Source organism: Pinus tabuliformis, chromosome Q (genome assembly GCF_031772625.1).
Source record: "Pinus tabuliformis cultivar Carrire ecotype Pingquan chromosome Q, CPIR1, whole genome shotgun sequence".
Lineage (NCBI taxonomy): Eukaryota > Viridiplantae > Streptophyta > Pinopsida > Pinales > Pinaceae > Pinus > Pinus tabuliformis.
The window spans coordinates 353,412,444-353,427,994 of NC_142296.1; positions in this window are offsets into that span (position 1 = coordinate 353,412,444).

Consider the following 15,551-nt stretch of genomic DNA (forward strand, 5'->3'; position numbering starts at 1 on the left):
ATCTTGGTTAAATGCAGAGCCGATCCTGACAACCAAGATTCGGCCGAGGACCAGAGAATTCTGAACGCCTTCAACCTGATCAACGAACAAAACCTGGGATCCACTGAGCGCCAGCAAAAACCTAAACACTATGCCAAAGGGTTGGAGTCGTCCGCCGGAAGGGTTTCTAAAGCTAAATTTTGACGGTGCCTCGAGGGGTAATCCTGGCCCGGCAGGCATTGGAGGAATCATCCGGAACCACGAAGGGGAAATTCTTCACATTTACAGTAAAGCTCTAGTGGAAGGCACCAATAATGAAATGGAATTTGTAGCCATGGAAAAAGGACTAAGCATTCTCAGAATGAACTAAACAAGCAACGCAGTGATTGAAGGAGATTCAGAGGTAGCCATAACAGCGGCTAGGAAAATCTACGGGGGAACGCCAGCCAGCAGGGTCACAAAACATTGGTGAGTGTCCAAGGTCACAGACAATATTGCCAAACTGTTAGGAGAAATGAAAGGCCTCATCTTTCAGGCGGTAAGGCGAAATGCCAATTCGGTTGCTGACCACCTAGCAAATCATGGGATTGAACACCCCAACACAATGTGGGACAGCTGTTGGCAGCATATTGACAACCCACAGTTAAGAGAAAAGTGCATGCAACTCTCCAGGTTAGATATGGTGACGGCAGAGGAGTCCGACCGGAGGGTCGAATAACTCAGCGCCATAATTGCTTAGACAGGCTGACTAGACACGCTCCATTAATTTCCAACAGACCTCGAAGGACAAGCGCGATGAGGGCAACTATGATAGAAGCAGGTGACAAAGATTTTTGCAGTTTCATGATCTGTGGTGATATGAGCCGCTGAAACATAATAAGGAAGAGGGACACTTGGCAAAATATGGAGCAAGCAGGGAGCGGTGACCATAAGGGGATACAATTATTCCATAACCCAACCAAAATTCCATCACGTAGCAATTATGGTGATCTGACGTGCAAGTTGCACAGAGATAAGCGATCACACACCGGTAATCTCCCCGGGATTTGTTATTTAACCACTATCAAAGGCCAAAGGAAAAACATTGTTTCAGCGTGTAGCAAGATAGAACCTCCTCACTCTGCAGACAGAGCTCAAGATAATGCTAGGAGAGTTAGAAATACAATGGCAGGGGAGGGAAGCCACAATAATTCTACCAACAATGACCTTCGACAAGCGAGAGAGATGTATGAGATGCGAACCTCGCAAAGGAACAACCGTAATATTATCGACTTAGAAGCCATAGTCAAGGAAGAGGAAATCAAGCTTTCTGACTAGCAAATTGGGAAAGAAGTAGATTGGATCCAGGACCCTGGAACACTCAGCACTCGCGCCACTCAATTTGTCAGAACTCAAGCTGAGAGCTGGCGTATGAAGACCCTTCTTGCGAAAGCAATGGATATTCAGGGTGAACATGCGGAGAAGCTGCGAAAGCTTCAGCAGTTCATAGAAGCCATGACGCATGATCATATGGTGGTCGTGGAGAGCAGTGAATTCAAGCTAAGTGCGTTGCACCAACAGGTCGACACCATTGACAAGAAACTCACGGTCCTGATTAAACTTTTACGACAAGTCATCGGGCAAGACAACAAGCCTTCAGACATGCAGAAGGGAGATCCGACTGGAGACCAGCAGGGCAATCCTCCCAAGCCAGGACAGGTCAACATGTCAAGGTCTGCACTGGTCCTGGAGATGTTTAAACGTATCTGACTATGAAGTCTCTCAGACTCCTCGTCCTCGGCGGACTTCTCTTTTGTCTCGTGGCTTGCTATCCTCGCTTCCCTCTTCTCAGCGGGTTGATATGTTCACTGTCTAGGTTTCCTCTGTTTATGTCTTTTTGTTAGTTCTAGTCCTCTACCGCCCTGCGTGGTTTGCTGGCTTTCAGTTTTCTGTTACTCTGTCTTCTCTAGTTTTCAGTTACTCTGTTCTCTTCTGGTCTCCTGTGGTAAGGCCTACTATTTAGCGGCCTGTAGTTTGCTGAAGCAAAAGTTTTGTACTATATTTTCATTTTGTTAATATTAAAAGCTGACTTACCCACAAAAAAAAGAGATATATATATTCGATTAAAAAAATAAAGTCTTACGAATATATATTTATTATTTTTAATTTATATTTTAGTAAACTTTTGCAAAGATTTATTGAAATTAAAAGTTGAAATGTCCAATAAATTTTTTAAAGAATTAAATTTATATATAAATTCAAAATATTACTTAAAAAGAGATATCCATAGTTAAAGCAGAAATATATAGATCCATAGTTGATATTGTATTTTTTTCAATCAAATTTCCAATCTTTCAAAATTTAATTATGAGTAAATAAATATATCCATTCTCAAAACTAATAAAAATATATAAGTCAAATCAATATTTTTTTTTAATGTAATTCGTTTTCAAGTAGGATTGATGATTTCAAAATTTACTTATGAGTAAATAAATATATCCATTCTCAAAACTAATAAAAATATATAAATTAATATATATTTTTTTTAATTATGTAATTCGTTTTGAAGTAAGATTGATAAGTTCAATCAATAGAAAAAAATTATGTAGTTCGTTTTGAAGTGAGATTGATAATTGATTATATCTAAATGCATTGGATAGTAATGAACATACAATGATCTTCAAATTCGGATCTAATAAATATCAAGAGGACAAAATTTATTGAAATAATCTTTTTAATCATTTAACATGAATTTACAAATAGATTAAGAAAGGAATAACTATAGTTTTATATCATTATATAAATATTATATTATAAAAATTATTTATCTAAAAATAAATTTTTTATTTTTGTCATTTGATAACAAACTATTTTTTTGATATATGATATTTCTTTTTTTTAATGTTAAGTGTATATATCAAAGGTTACTATTTCATGTTTTAATAATATATAATAATATGTTAGGTTTTATTATCATAATTATATTCATTGAAATTACATTTAAGTGGTTGGAGTATATCATTTTTACTTATTTTATGTTTGATTATATTTGGTTATTGGTATTCTTCGTTAATATTGGTAGATTTCATTTTAATGAGGAGTGTGTTTATAATTTTTAGATGGTTTTCAAGTCTAGTTGGATTTGAGATATTTTCTAAAATTAATTGATTTTTAGATGGGGTGTGGTTGGAATATTTTTTTTTGTTATTCATCTGACCAAAATAGTGTGTCTATTATGAGAGAACATTCACATATGTATATATGTAGAATTATTCAAAAAATCCCATAGCAATTAGCAAAATCTTGGTGTTCAATAAATGGCTACACTTGCACTCTATCATGGTATTATAATACATTGGGTGTAACTCCTCCACTAGAGTACCCATAGAAATGGTGAGTGAAGGTATTTGTTTCATATATAATGTTTCTATGTATTTGTAGAAATGTGTGATCTATGGCTTATCAATAATGCAACAAGATCATCTCCCTTTAGTAGTACTATAATATTCAAAGAAAAATGTTGTTGTAAAGTGAAGTTTGGGATACCTTGTGGTCAAGGTGCTTTTTCTCAAAGAGAACTCTGAAAGAGAGTTTTTGTGGTCATATTACAAGTCTCATGAAATGATGTGCTATGTGGAAAAGCATTTGGATGGTTCAGTGGCCACTGTGACCATCACTTCTCATTTCTTTAGAGCTAAGATTCCCCTTCATGTGAATACCAATACAGCAAAGGGGCATCATGTTGGAAGTCTTTTAGTAAAAAGAGGTACTTTAGAAGCTTTGAGTGGAAAATGAGGGAACACATAATTTTTGGTTGTTAGAGGCATGGAAATAGGAAATCCAGTTAGTGAATGCAGATAAACATGATAAACAATTGAAACTATTACTTGTAGAGAGAGGACCACTAAAAATGGGGTTGCATATGGTTTCAGTGTGATCACGTTAGAATGACCATGCAAATAATGAGAACCTAACATGCAGTGAGAGGAGGAATAGCCATAAATGCCACATAAAAGTGTTAAGGAGGTAACATTCAAGTAGCTCATACAAGTAGTGGAATTTTGGGCTCATGTTGGAGGAAGTTGATGTGGATGGGGACAACTTCATTGAATTATAGGATTGTGGTTTGAACTTGAAAATTATAGATGAAGTTCGTTTTTCACTTCATACGATGTTGCCAAGGAGTAGCAATTGGTTTAGAGATTAAGATGAGATGTTACTATGTGGGGAGTTGCATGAGTTAAAGAATGATATTACGCTACGAAATGTGTAACAGTGTTGATTAATTATTTGAAGGAAGAAAGTGACATGTCCTATTCGAAGCAACGAAGATGAAGACATTTATGGTTTGAATTTGAATATTGTGGGAAGCTCCTAATTTCCTATTTTTATATTTTCCTTAGATGTGTTGATTGCAACAATGAATACAATAGGAGTAAGAGTCGAGGAGTATTTGAAATTCTCAATTATCTAAACACTAGCACAATAAGTGAGAAAAAGAAATAGGGTTTGTGAAAATGAATTCTATTTGACTATGATGATTGTTTACCATGTGACAAATATTGATGGGTGCATGATGTTTTAGTTTTCGTATTCACATGGATGAATGGTATTTATTCATATATATTAGTTATGGTTCAAAGTTAAATTAAATGACAGACCTATTTCCTTGTTGTAAGGGAAATATTGAGTTGTGGGAGGGTGTTGAAAACTATTTTAGCGAATGAAATTGAAATACTTTGAACTAACCATGAAGATGGTTTCTAATAGCATGCCCAAGAAAATCAAGGATTTCCAAATGATACGATCTTTTTCTTATGATATAGATTTAATCACTATATTACAGGATCCTTTGTACTAGGAGGTGTCGGCTTTGTGAATTGGGGTTTAAAACCATTTAGAGGTTATTTGATGCATTTAATGATTTTTTTTGGGATCCGCAAACTCTATATTACAAAAAATATGTTGGGACTACTAACACTCATATACCTTTTCATTGGCATAAGAAAGACTTCAAAAAAAGTCTATATGAAAAATTTATGCCATCAAGAATTTAACCTTCAATTTTCTTTACCATAATTCATGAAAAGGGAGCTACTCACGTAACTGCGATGATGAAGACTATAGAAGAATTGAGTTGTAACCCATATTGAGTATTGACTGGGTCAATTTGTTCCTTTATTTGAATATCAAGTTATGTTATAATGGGGACACTAAAAGGAAAATAGTTTGGATTATATTCTAGTTTGTTTTGTTCCATAATAAAGGTATTTAGCGAAGAGTGGATACATAAGGTAGAATAGATAAGGATTTAGTTTTGTGGCATCCCAAGGGCCATTTGTATCATTTCCTTGTATTTGGACCATTTACGATGGTGAAATGTATCACTCCCTTGTATTTTCACCATTTTCGTTCAAAGAGAGATAGAATATAACCATGAATTTCTAGTTTGGTTTTCTCTTGAGAGGGTTTCCTAGGTCATATCTTGTGTTATTATAGTATTGTGAGTAATTAGTTTACTTTCTCAATGTCTTTTGCATTTTATAGATTGCATGCGTAACCAAAAATAATATTTTATTGAACCTTACAGGTGCAAGGAAATTAATCCTTGTATTAGTTATTTTTAATAATTTAATAAATCTTTATTAAATCTATAGTGATGATCATATAGTGTAATAATTTTAGTATGTTGCAGATAATATTGGTATTAGAGTAAGTATCCTTGGAAATATTATGGGGATTCCTATCTAATCCATGTTGCTTAAGGAGAAATTCATAAAACTCAATCCATGGCCAAAAAAATTGTTAATAGCTGTCAAGTTTCAATAGAGGATATTTTTGCAAGGCTAGAAGAGTAGTTCATAGACAACAATTGTAGTATGAACCTCATCATGAAATATTTAGAAAACAATATTTGAATCAAAGAAGAAGGAGGTTACAAATAATAATTTACATTAGAGGGAAAACCATGGGATCAAGAAGAACTAGAGAAGGGTCCTAGGAGAGAACCCAAAAAGAAAAACCTAGCATGAGTTTCATCAACCTCTCACAGTTCGGGTTTAATGTGCAAGTGAACGTCAACATAAAGTTTTCTTAATGTGAGAATGAAACTATGAAATTATCGGTTGTATTAATTAGAGGTTTATACTAGTGTTCATCAAATATAGGAAGAATAGAAATGTTATTTCGTCGATTTGATACATGAGGACCATACCTTGATCTAGTGGGGAAGCCACATAAAAACCTTGAGGTCACAGGGTGATTCCATAGTTACTAAGTGGGAGGATTTCAAAACTCTCATAAAAGCCTCATTTTTATCATATTATCTACGTAGAGAATGAGTTGCCTCAATGACTTCACTTCTAGTAGAGACAAGTCATAGTGTATAAGAGTGCATCATATAATTTTGGAAGATGTAAATAATGTTGGTTATCTATCCAAAGAACCTAAACATACTTCTCAAGTATATAATGGGAATAAATAGCCATCCACAAGATCATGTGATCTTTTTTAAAACTAAAATGTTAGGTGAGTCTTTCATATGGGAACGACTCCTAGAAATCATGTGTTGAAAGAAAGGGAAATCAAATGGTCCAAAGCAGAAGGAACGCCAAAAAGATTCCAAAGAATGAAAGCAAAAATGGAAATGTGGGAAGGAATAAAATATGGTAGCTACAAGATATTGACGAAAATATCTCTAAAAAATTGCAATCACTCTAACATTGATTCTCATATAGTGTGGACATGTTGGAAATAAAATCCAGATCTCAATTAGAACAATCAAAATAAAGATACGTAGAAGAAAAATGTCAAGTGGATAGATTTGAATATTATAAGGAAACATATAAAACATGGATAACAATATAATCTCTATATCAATGTAGAAGGGGTTGAATACGATCATCCTTCAACAACAACAATAGGATGAGATTAAAACACTCTTTCACATAAGGCTATAGGTCAATAAGATGGAAATCAATGCTTTATTTGAATCAAAATAACACATGAATCTCATAACAGTAGATATGGTCAACAAACTAGGATTATAGGTTCAATATTATAATATCACATATCCATTACGATGGGTAAATAAGGATGTGGAAATCAAAGTAACAAAACAATGTAAAATCTAATTTGTTGTGAAAACTATATTTTTTGATAAAGTAGAGTTGGATATATTTCCTCTTGATGTATATGGAATAGGATTTGGTATTCCCTATATTTACATGCATGATGCAATATTCATGTGGAAATCCAACCAATATTTCCACATAAAGGATTGGAAATCCTTCAGCATCAATGCACATAAGGGCGAGTCTAAAACTTCATTTGTAAGTGCCAACCAATCCAAGAAAATAATCATTTATTGTAGGAGGTACATTTTACTATATTTAATAGAAACATTGCCTTTAGAAGAGTATGTGGGAATGAAGGCATCCCCATAGGGGTGTACAAAGGAATAGAAAGAACAATTGGCAAATTTTCTACTAATATATATGGGAATGTTTGTAGATCTTTAAGGGATAGAGCCCATCATTAGGATTAGATAATTATGTTATATGCCATCCATATTGATACTTTTAGAATGGAAAATTTGAGGAATATTCTCAAAGCACCACTTTTGCTAGTGGGTCCCAGTTTGGGGATATAAGTGCCTCACCTACCATCAAATTTCAACACATAGAAACCTTCCCAATGGTGCAATAAGATCTCAAAGAAGAGTATTTATGTAAAAGTTATCCCACCTGGAAGTTGACCATCTAGTTTTGACTAGCATGATTTAGAGGATCCTGCCTCATGTCCTTGTATTAATGGAAAAGGTCCTAACGACATGATCATGTTAAAGAATAATATTCAATATTTAATTTTATAACTCTACCTAAGAGTTTCAAGAGTCAAACATAATGACTAGTAGGCTACTAGGTTGTGTTATAATCTAGAGACAAGGAATTCCATTCCATTCGAGGCCATTTTCTTCAATGGACGAGAATAGTAGACATGAGTGGATAAATGAAAATTAAACATAAAGGATTTTTCTACTATAATATTCCATATGCCACATATCTAAATAATTTGTACGTGCATCCATTTTAATTCATATAAAAAGGGAGGAAGGGAAACCTTACATGCTAGCCCAATTTTCTCCAATAAGGCTTTCCTAGATCACATCTTAGGATATTATCATTGTGAGTTATTCTATTTTTTCCATTCTCCATTCTTCATATTTTATGCATGAAAATAATAAGTTAATAAATTTAGAAGTCTAAGGAATATGACCCCTATAACATAGATTTTGTATTTTAGTATAATTTTATCTAGAATATTATGATGAACTATCTAGTGGAATATCCATAATAGCTTATCTACCATATTAGTATCGTATTGAGTTTTCTTTCTATATTTTGTTGGTGGTTTCATGGGATCTATATTGTTTTAAGCGGATATTCATAAAAACCTAACAATGGTTGATGAACCTATTAATAGCCCTCAAGTTTAGGAACTGGAGAGGTTCTCAAGACTAGAAGAATATGTAATAAATATCAACTGTAATGTGAATCTCCTAATGGTGTCTTTGGAGAGAATGTTGGGAATTGGAGGAGAAATAGGTTCCAATTATGAGATTAAATTAGAGGGGAATCAAGGGAACCAAGAAGAACCGAAGAGGGGGTATATTAATTAACATGAAAAGGAACAACCCACTTTAAGTGACATGAACCATTCATTTTCCATATTCAATATTGAAGCAAAATTTTAAATAAACTCATGTTAGGGTGATATTTGCGATTTTAAATTAAATCATTGGTAGTAGTAGTTATATGTTTAATTTAATGTTGACCACATAGAGGAAGAACAAAAAAGTTTATTTACATGTCTAAAATTAGAGGCAAAGGCCTTAACATGGTGGGAAAGCAACGTAGAAAACTAACAACTAGAGGGAGATACGCTGGTGACCAAGTTGCAGGGTTTCAAATCTCTCATAAAGTCATATTTCTACCCTATTAGTTATCTAGAGGACCATTGGGTCTTGCTACATTACAACATGTAGAGACATGGGAAGAGTATACAAGAGTGCAAGACCAAATTTAGGATTGTCGAAATAATGTTTGGTATCTACAAAAATAACACAAATGTACTCCTTATGTATCTCATAGGTCTACATAGCCACTTTTAGAAGCAATTGATATTGTTCAAATTTAGGATAATGTATGAGGCTTATACATGGTTAGAGTACATGGAGAAATGGGTCATAATAAATGTAAATTGAGTGGGTCAACGAAGAAGGAGCACTAGGAGGCTTCCAAGCAGATGACGAAGAAGTGGAAAGGAGGAAAAGACATAAATATAGTAGCCACAACAGAAAAGTGAAAAGATACTAGAAACCACTACAACCAATGTAATATTAATAGTTATAATGAGGAGAGGGTTTGGAGATTCCATCAAAAGATCACCCAAAACAAACAAAAGAAATATTCTGAGAAGAAAAATCTCTTGGCCATAGAGTCGAGTAATCAAGTGGAAAGAAAATAGAAGATCGATGAGAATATTGGTACACAAATTGATAAGGGGGTGAATCTGAGTATCCTTCGACAATAAGAAGATAAGGAAATGGCCAAACTCTTCCATATAAGGATACATGGAGATAATAGGAAAACGAATAGTTTATTTGACTTGGGATGACAAGAAAATCTCATGTTAGTGAATCTAGTAACGAAAATTGAAATATATACCCATGAACATGCTAGCACATATCAATTGCAATGGGCCAACAAGGAGGCATAGATAAAGGTAAACAAAAGATGTAGAATTGAATTTGCTATTATTATTGATTTTATTAATGGTATAGACATATATCTAACTCCATTTGATGTATGTGCAATTTTACTTAGGAGCACTTATATGATGTGTAAGCTGAAACAATTATGTCAATATATAACTAGTACTACCTCATAAAGGAGGGAAAAACCTTCATCATCAATGTGCACAAGGGCATGTCAATGACCCAACTCATAAGTGCAACTAGAAAAATATTTAACGAGTTATAGTAAGAGGGATTTTTTATTTATTTTTTAATATGAAATAAATTTGTAGAAGATTTCATGAGAGCTGAGTCCATGTTAGAAGGGTGCACTGAGGAACAAAACCAACAATTCAAATATTTTTTACCAATATATAAGGTTGTGTTCGAGGATCTTAAACATATATTGTCCAAGGGGAAGATGTCATGAGATCCAGTTGTTGCTAGATCACCATTACAAACAATTTGGATATACATGAAGTATGTTATAAATGAAAACAAGGTGAAGAATTAGTTGTAGTAGATACTAGATGAAGGTGCCATTTGACCAACTACCTCGCCATGTCGGTCAACCATCATCATTGTTCCAAATAAGGTTGTGATTCTATAGATGCATATTGATTACCACGTGTTAAAATAAATTATGTTGAAGAACAAGCATCCCTTACTGAAGATACGTGATTCACTAAATCATTTGAAGTTAAGCTATCACCATGTTTACATTAAATAAGAAGATATCAGGAAGACCACCTCCAACACTAGACAAGGTTTAAATATGTGATTAGTAATTAATTTTAGACTGCATAATGCACATTATATGGTCATTAGGTTAATGATCAATATATTTCAATATTTTATAGACTCATTTCTTAATTTTTATTTGGATCATATATTGGTATATGGTGCCACCTAAGAGGAGAAAATCTCAAATATGACGTAGGTTATAGAGACATTGAAGAAACATCATTCGTTGGTAAATCAAAATAAATATGAGTGTGCACAACAATATTTCATGTGTCTGAGATATGCGATGGGTGGAGGATAATTAAATAAATATATTATCAAGATGAGAGCCATTTTGAGGTCGCTAGTTCCTACAAATGTTTTCAAGGTTAGGAGTTTCATTAGAGAAGAATAGTACCTGTGGAAATTCATAACCTCATTTTGAGTACTAGAAAGTATGAAAACATGCCATTACAGTGAGTCGAAACTATTTCCACTAGAAAAAGGGTCAAAAAAATGCCTTTGAGGACATAGAAAATATGATCATTCAATCGTCATTTCTATCATTTTTAAGCTTATAGTGGCCCTTCAAAGGGGAGATAAATGTGAGTGGAAAAACTATGTTATGGGAAAGAAGAATGTAATCCACATACATCACCAACCACTATAGTACTACCATGACTAGAGTAAGTTACAATAGAACAAGAATCATAAGGGAATGGGGATTTTAGATTAGTTATATTTCTTGATTGGGTACAAGAAGGGAAATACATAGATGTTTTACAACATGCTTTCAAGGCTGCCCACATCAAATATCATTGGCATGGAAATTGTAATGCACATGTAGTCTTCCATACATGATACATAGAGAGGGGCATATATGGAAGAAGAGGATTTCAAGGAAATTTTTAAAGAATTGCAAAACCAGAGTTTCACATACCAAAGATATAACACAGTTGAATATCATCTCAAGAATGCCCTACTGTGAAGGTTGTATATGCTATGTGTTCCTAAAGGTAGGCACCTATTTCTAATATAGAGGCTCACATTTCTAAGCTTGCAAGGAATTTTCATGTAGAGAAGATAATATCCAACTTGTAGAGGTATTCTTACTGGTTCATGATGCAAGAAGATGTATCTAAGTTCATAAGACGATTTACGCTTTTTTATACTAGCAATCTAAGTAACAAGAGACGATGCCTATACCATACCTTATGTATACCACTCCTCCTTGGAAAATCATTTCCATGGACTTTGTGGGAGATTCATGAAGAATTAGGAAGGGACATAATTACCTGTTAATTGTAGTCAATATGTTTCATAATATGTGCATTTTCCTACCTTGTTAAAGGACTGCTAGTGGGAAAGAAGTAGTGAACTTGTTCTTTCTATAGGACCCTGTGCACTTCAAGATACTAGGGATCATTATTTTAGATAGGGACACAATATTTATTAACACATATTCGACTACATTATGGTATATTATGCACACCTAGATGAAGTGTTTTACATCATTCCATTAATAGATGGATTATAAATGAACAATAGCCAACAATATTTTGGTCTAGCTTTTGATGGGTTACAATCAAAAGCATTTGATGTCATGGGATGGGATATATACAACAATATCATAATACAATAGTCCACACTTCTACTGGTAAGTCCCCATTTGAAACTTATTTTGGATATTTTCCACCTTCACTTTTTGATATTGGATATGAAAAACAAGGATGGTTGAGTGATGATATTACAACATATGCTTTCATGGCAGGATTTGTTTCTTAGAAAATATTAGTAAGGTCCATATAAAGGTATAAGATATGTTGTATAATCCATATGAAAAATGCATGGCTAGGAGTGATCAACATAGAACAAAGAAGACATTAAGAGTAAGACACATAGAATCGTTACAATTGAATAAGGAGAGGATATAGCGTCCTAGTAAGAACATTGAGGCTGTGTGATATGGTCCCTTCAAGATACTTAAAAGGGTCGGAGATAATTCTTATGCATTCATTTTACCCTAATACAACCACATATATTCAATACTAAATGTACAATATTTGAAACAATACAAGTGTACCTTGATAAATCAAGAAGGTGAACAATTGATACCTTTTATATGATTTAGCTCTAGAAGGTTGGGTAGAATTGAAAAAGGATATAGTTTTTCATAAGAGTTTGAAACCTACAAGGAAGAGGTAGCATGAAATTTGGTAAATTGAGTTGAAATAACAAGTTCCAAGAAAGGCTAGATGGTACTATGGAGAGAATGTAAATGAAAACATTTCCTAACCTCATGTAGTAAAAGATTCGAGGGATGAAAATAATGATGAAATGGGAAGGTGTGATATTGATTAGATCATTTTGTTATTTTCCATAGACATTGATTCTTTAAAATTGGAATGAATGAAGGAATAACTCACAAGACAATTTTCGTTGGTTGTTCCCACTCTGATAACTTGAGCTTTAAAAATTTTCAAAGATATTTTGATGTATTTAATGAATCGTTTTGTGGAGAAAAACATTGTATCAAGTCAGACCCCCTAACTCTATTCTACACTTGTATGCCTTTCAATCATCATATAAAATACCTAAAATGGAGTCTATATGCAAGAGTTATGTGATCTGTAATCTAATATTTCTATTTCCTCCCGTATAATTCGAGAGAATGCCACATAAGCCCCATTTCATGTTGAAATGGTTCTAGCGATGTGACCATCATGGAGAATCCTTTAGAAGAATCATGTTGTAAATGTTGTAAATCATAATTATGGTTGAATGGTCAAAATTTAAGCCCTAGTTGGATATTAGGCCACTTTATAAATAGACCACTAGTGAGAAAAGGGGTTTGATTGTATTCTAGTGAGTTTTTGTTTCATAGCAGAGAAGAGTAGCGAAGCATGAATAGAGAGAGGCTAGAACAAAGAGGATTTCTCTTCTATAGTAACTCATAAGCCATACATCTCTCTCCTTTTTAATTTTCACCATTACCATTTCAGGAAAGAGAGAGAAGAGTGGTCACACCTTCTAGCCATGTTTTATTATTAATGTGTTTCCTAGTTCATATGTGTTATGCGGTTTCATGAGTGATCGATTTATTTCTCCACTATTTTCCATAATTTATATATTGCATGCATAAGGAAAAATAGTAGTTTACTAAATATATAAGGTCTAAGGAAAATTAATTCTCATATGATATATTTTTTACATTTTATTAATTCTTTGTTAGATCTATTGTGATGAGATATACAATGGCATATACATGATAATTTACTAATCAAATTATGTTACCCTGAAACTGAAAGGCATGGTTAGGAGCTTGTTGGGATTGTAAATTCAGCAAAGGAATTTTTTGTGGATGGATTAGAAGAAGCAGCTAGATGGTCATGGAAAAGGGCATTAATGATATTGACACTGTTAATTATCAAAAAATATGTGGAGAGAGTCGATTCCTGGAAATATTAAGACTATTTGCATTTATTGAGATTGAATCTAATATTTTATACAATTGGATTGATACCTATTTATGAAAATTTTGATGGTATCATCGACAATGAGAATCCTAAAAGCTTCCAAAACCACTTTAGTAGGCATTCATTCTTCAAGATTCCCGAAAACAAATCATTATTTTTTTATGGAAAATGTAGTTGGACATTGGATTCAAGAATCCACTAATGTGAACTAATTTAATCTTCAAAATATGATATGAATATTCTGTCCAAGGTTAAGAAATAGGTTGGCTGTAATTCTCCTACACTTTTCTTGAAATGATGAAGAGGCATGCAGGAAAAAAAACATAGAGAGAAGAGAAACCCTTTCATCCAACACTATCTCCAAGATAAAAAGTGGTTTGAAAGTGAATGTTAAGGTTATGGTCATTTAATGAATCATCTTAAAGCCACCAATGATTTAGAACAAGATTCATTGTCGTAAGGTTGTTTCTCGTGCAAAATAATTAACCTGAGTTCATTGTCTGAATTTTTTTTATCAATTTTTCTTGGTGGTACTTTTCATTGAACACAATGATATCATCGTTCATCAATTACAATATAAAGATCAATTTTTTGGTTTCTCTGAATTCCTCTCATTAATCATGAGAGGAATAGATAAAGTAATCAAGAATTCTCTAATGTGATGGAAAAAATATGGAGTTGATCATTAAAGCAAAGACAGGCAAATTATACAAACTCCATCCATAGAATTTAGTACTAATCCTATCTAGAACTTAATTGTTGTGAAATATGATAGAAGTAAGAGATCACCCCTAGCATTGGGGATTGTTATACTATCATCATTGAAATAGAAAAGTAAATGCTAGCTTACGAAAATGTTGTTCATATTTCCTTCACAATTGGATGAGATGGCCCAATGCAATTAAAATAAAAAGAAAGTGTATTTTTTAATTTGATTTTATGGGTGGAAAATAACAAAAGTAAAGGTTTTTATGGAAGTGAAATGAAAAAAAGGAGGAAGAGTGGAATACATTTCTATGTGAAAATAAGGAATCCATAGTATTTCTTTAAAAGTGATTATATTAAATGCAAGGGAAAGAAAAAAGGAATGTTAATTTCATATATTGGAGCACACAAAAATAAATTACCTATTGGATAAAAATTAAAGAAGAGGCCATGTAGATAGCTTGATAGGTAATAACAAATATATTGGTTGTTACAAGAATATTTGGGAAATATAGAGAAACCACCTTCTATAATTTGGTAGTGCAGGAACTTATGTTTTATAATTTTTAATGTCTTTGAAATCTTGGGCAAATGAATTGAACCTTATTGAGAACAACTAACAGAATATGGGTATAGTTGTTTATTAGAATTTACTACTCCAATATATGAGAGGTGAAATATTAATATGCAAGACAAATACTAAACAAGGAGGTCAAATCTCCCGTGAAAGGAAAGGAAGGAAGAATCTAGATGAAAAACCAATTGGTGGATGTAATGCATGATGATGAAGTGAGCATGCCTAAATATTGGGTAGATGATTTCGACACAGGGGTGATGGATTCCTTTCTAAATAATTTTTAATACTTGTTGTAATCTAGATGAAATGATATAAT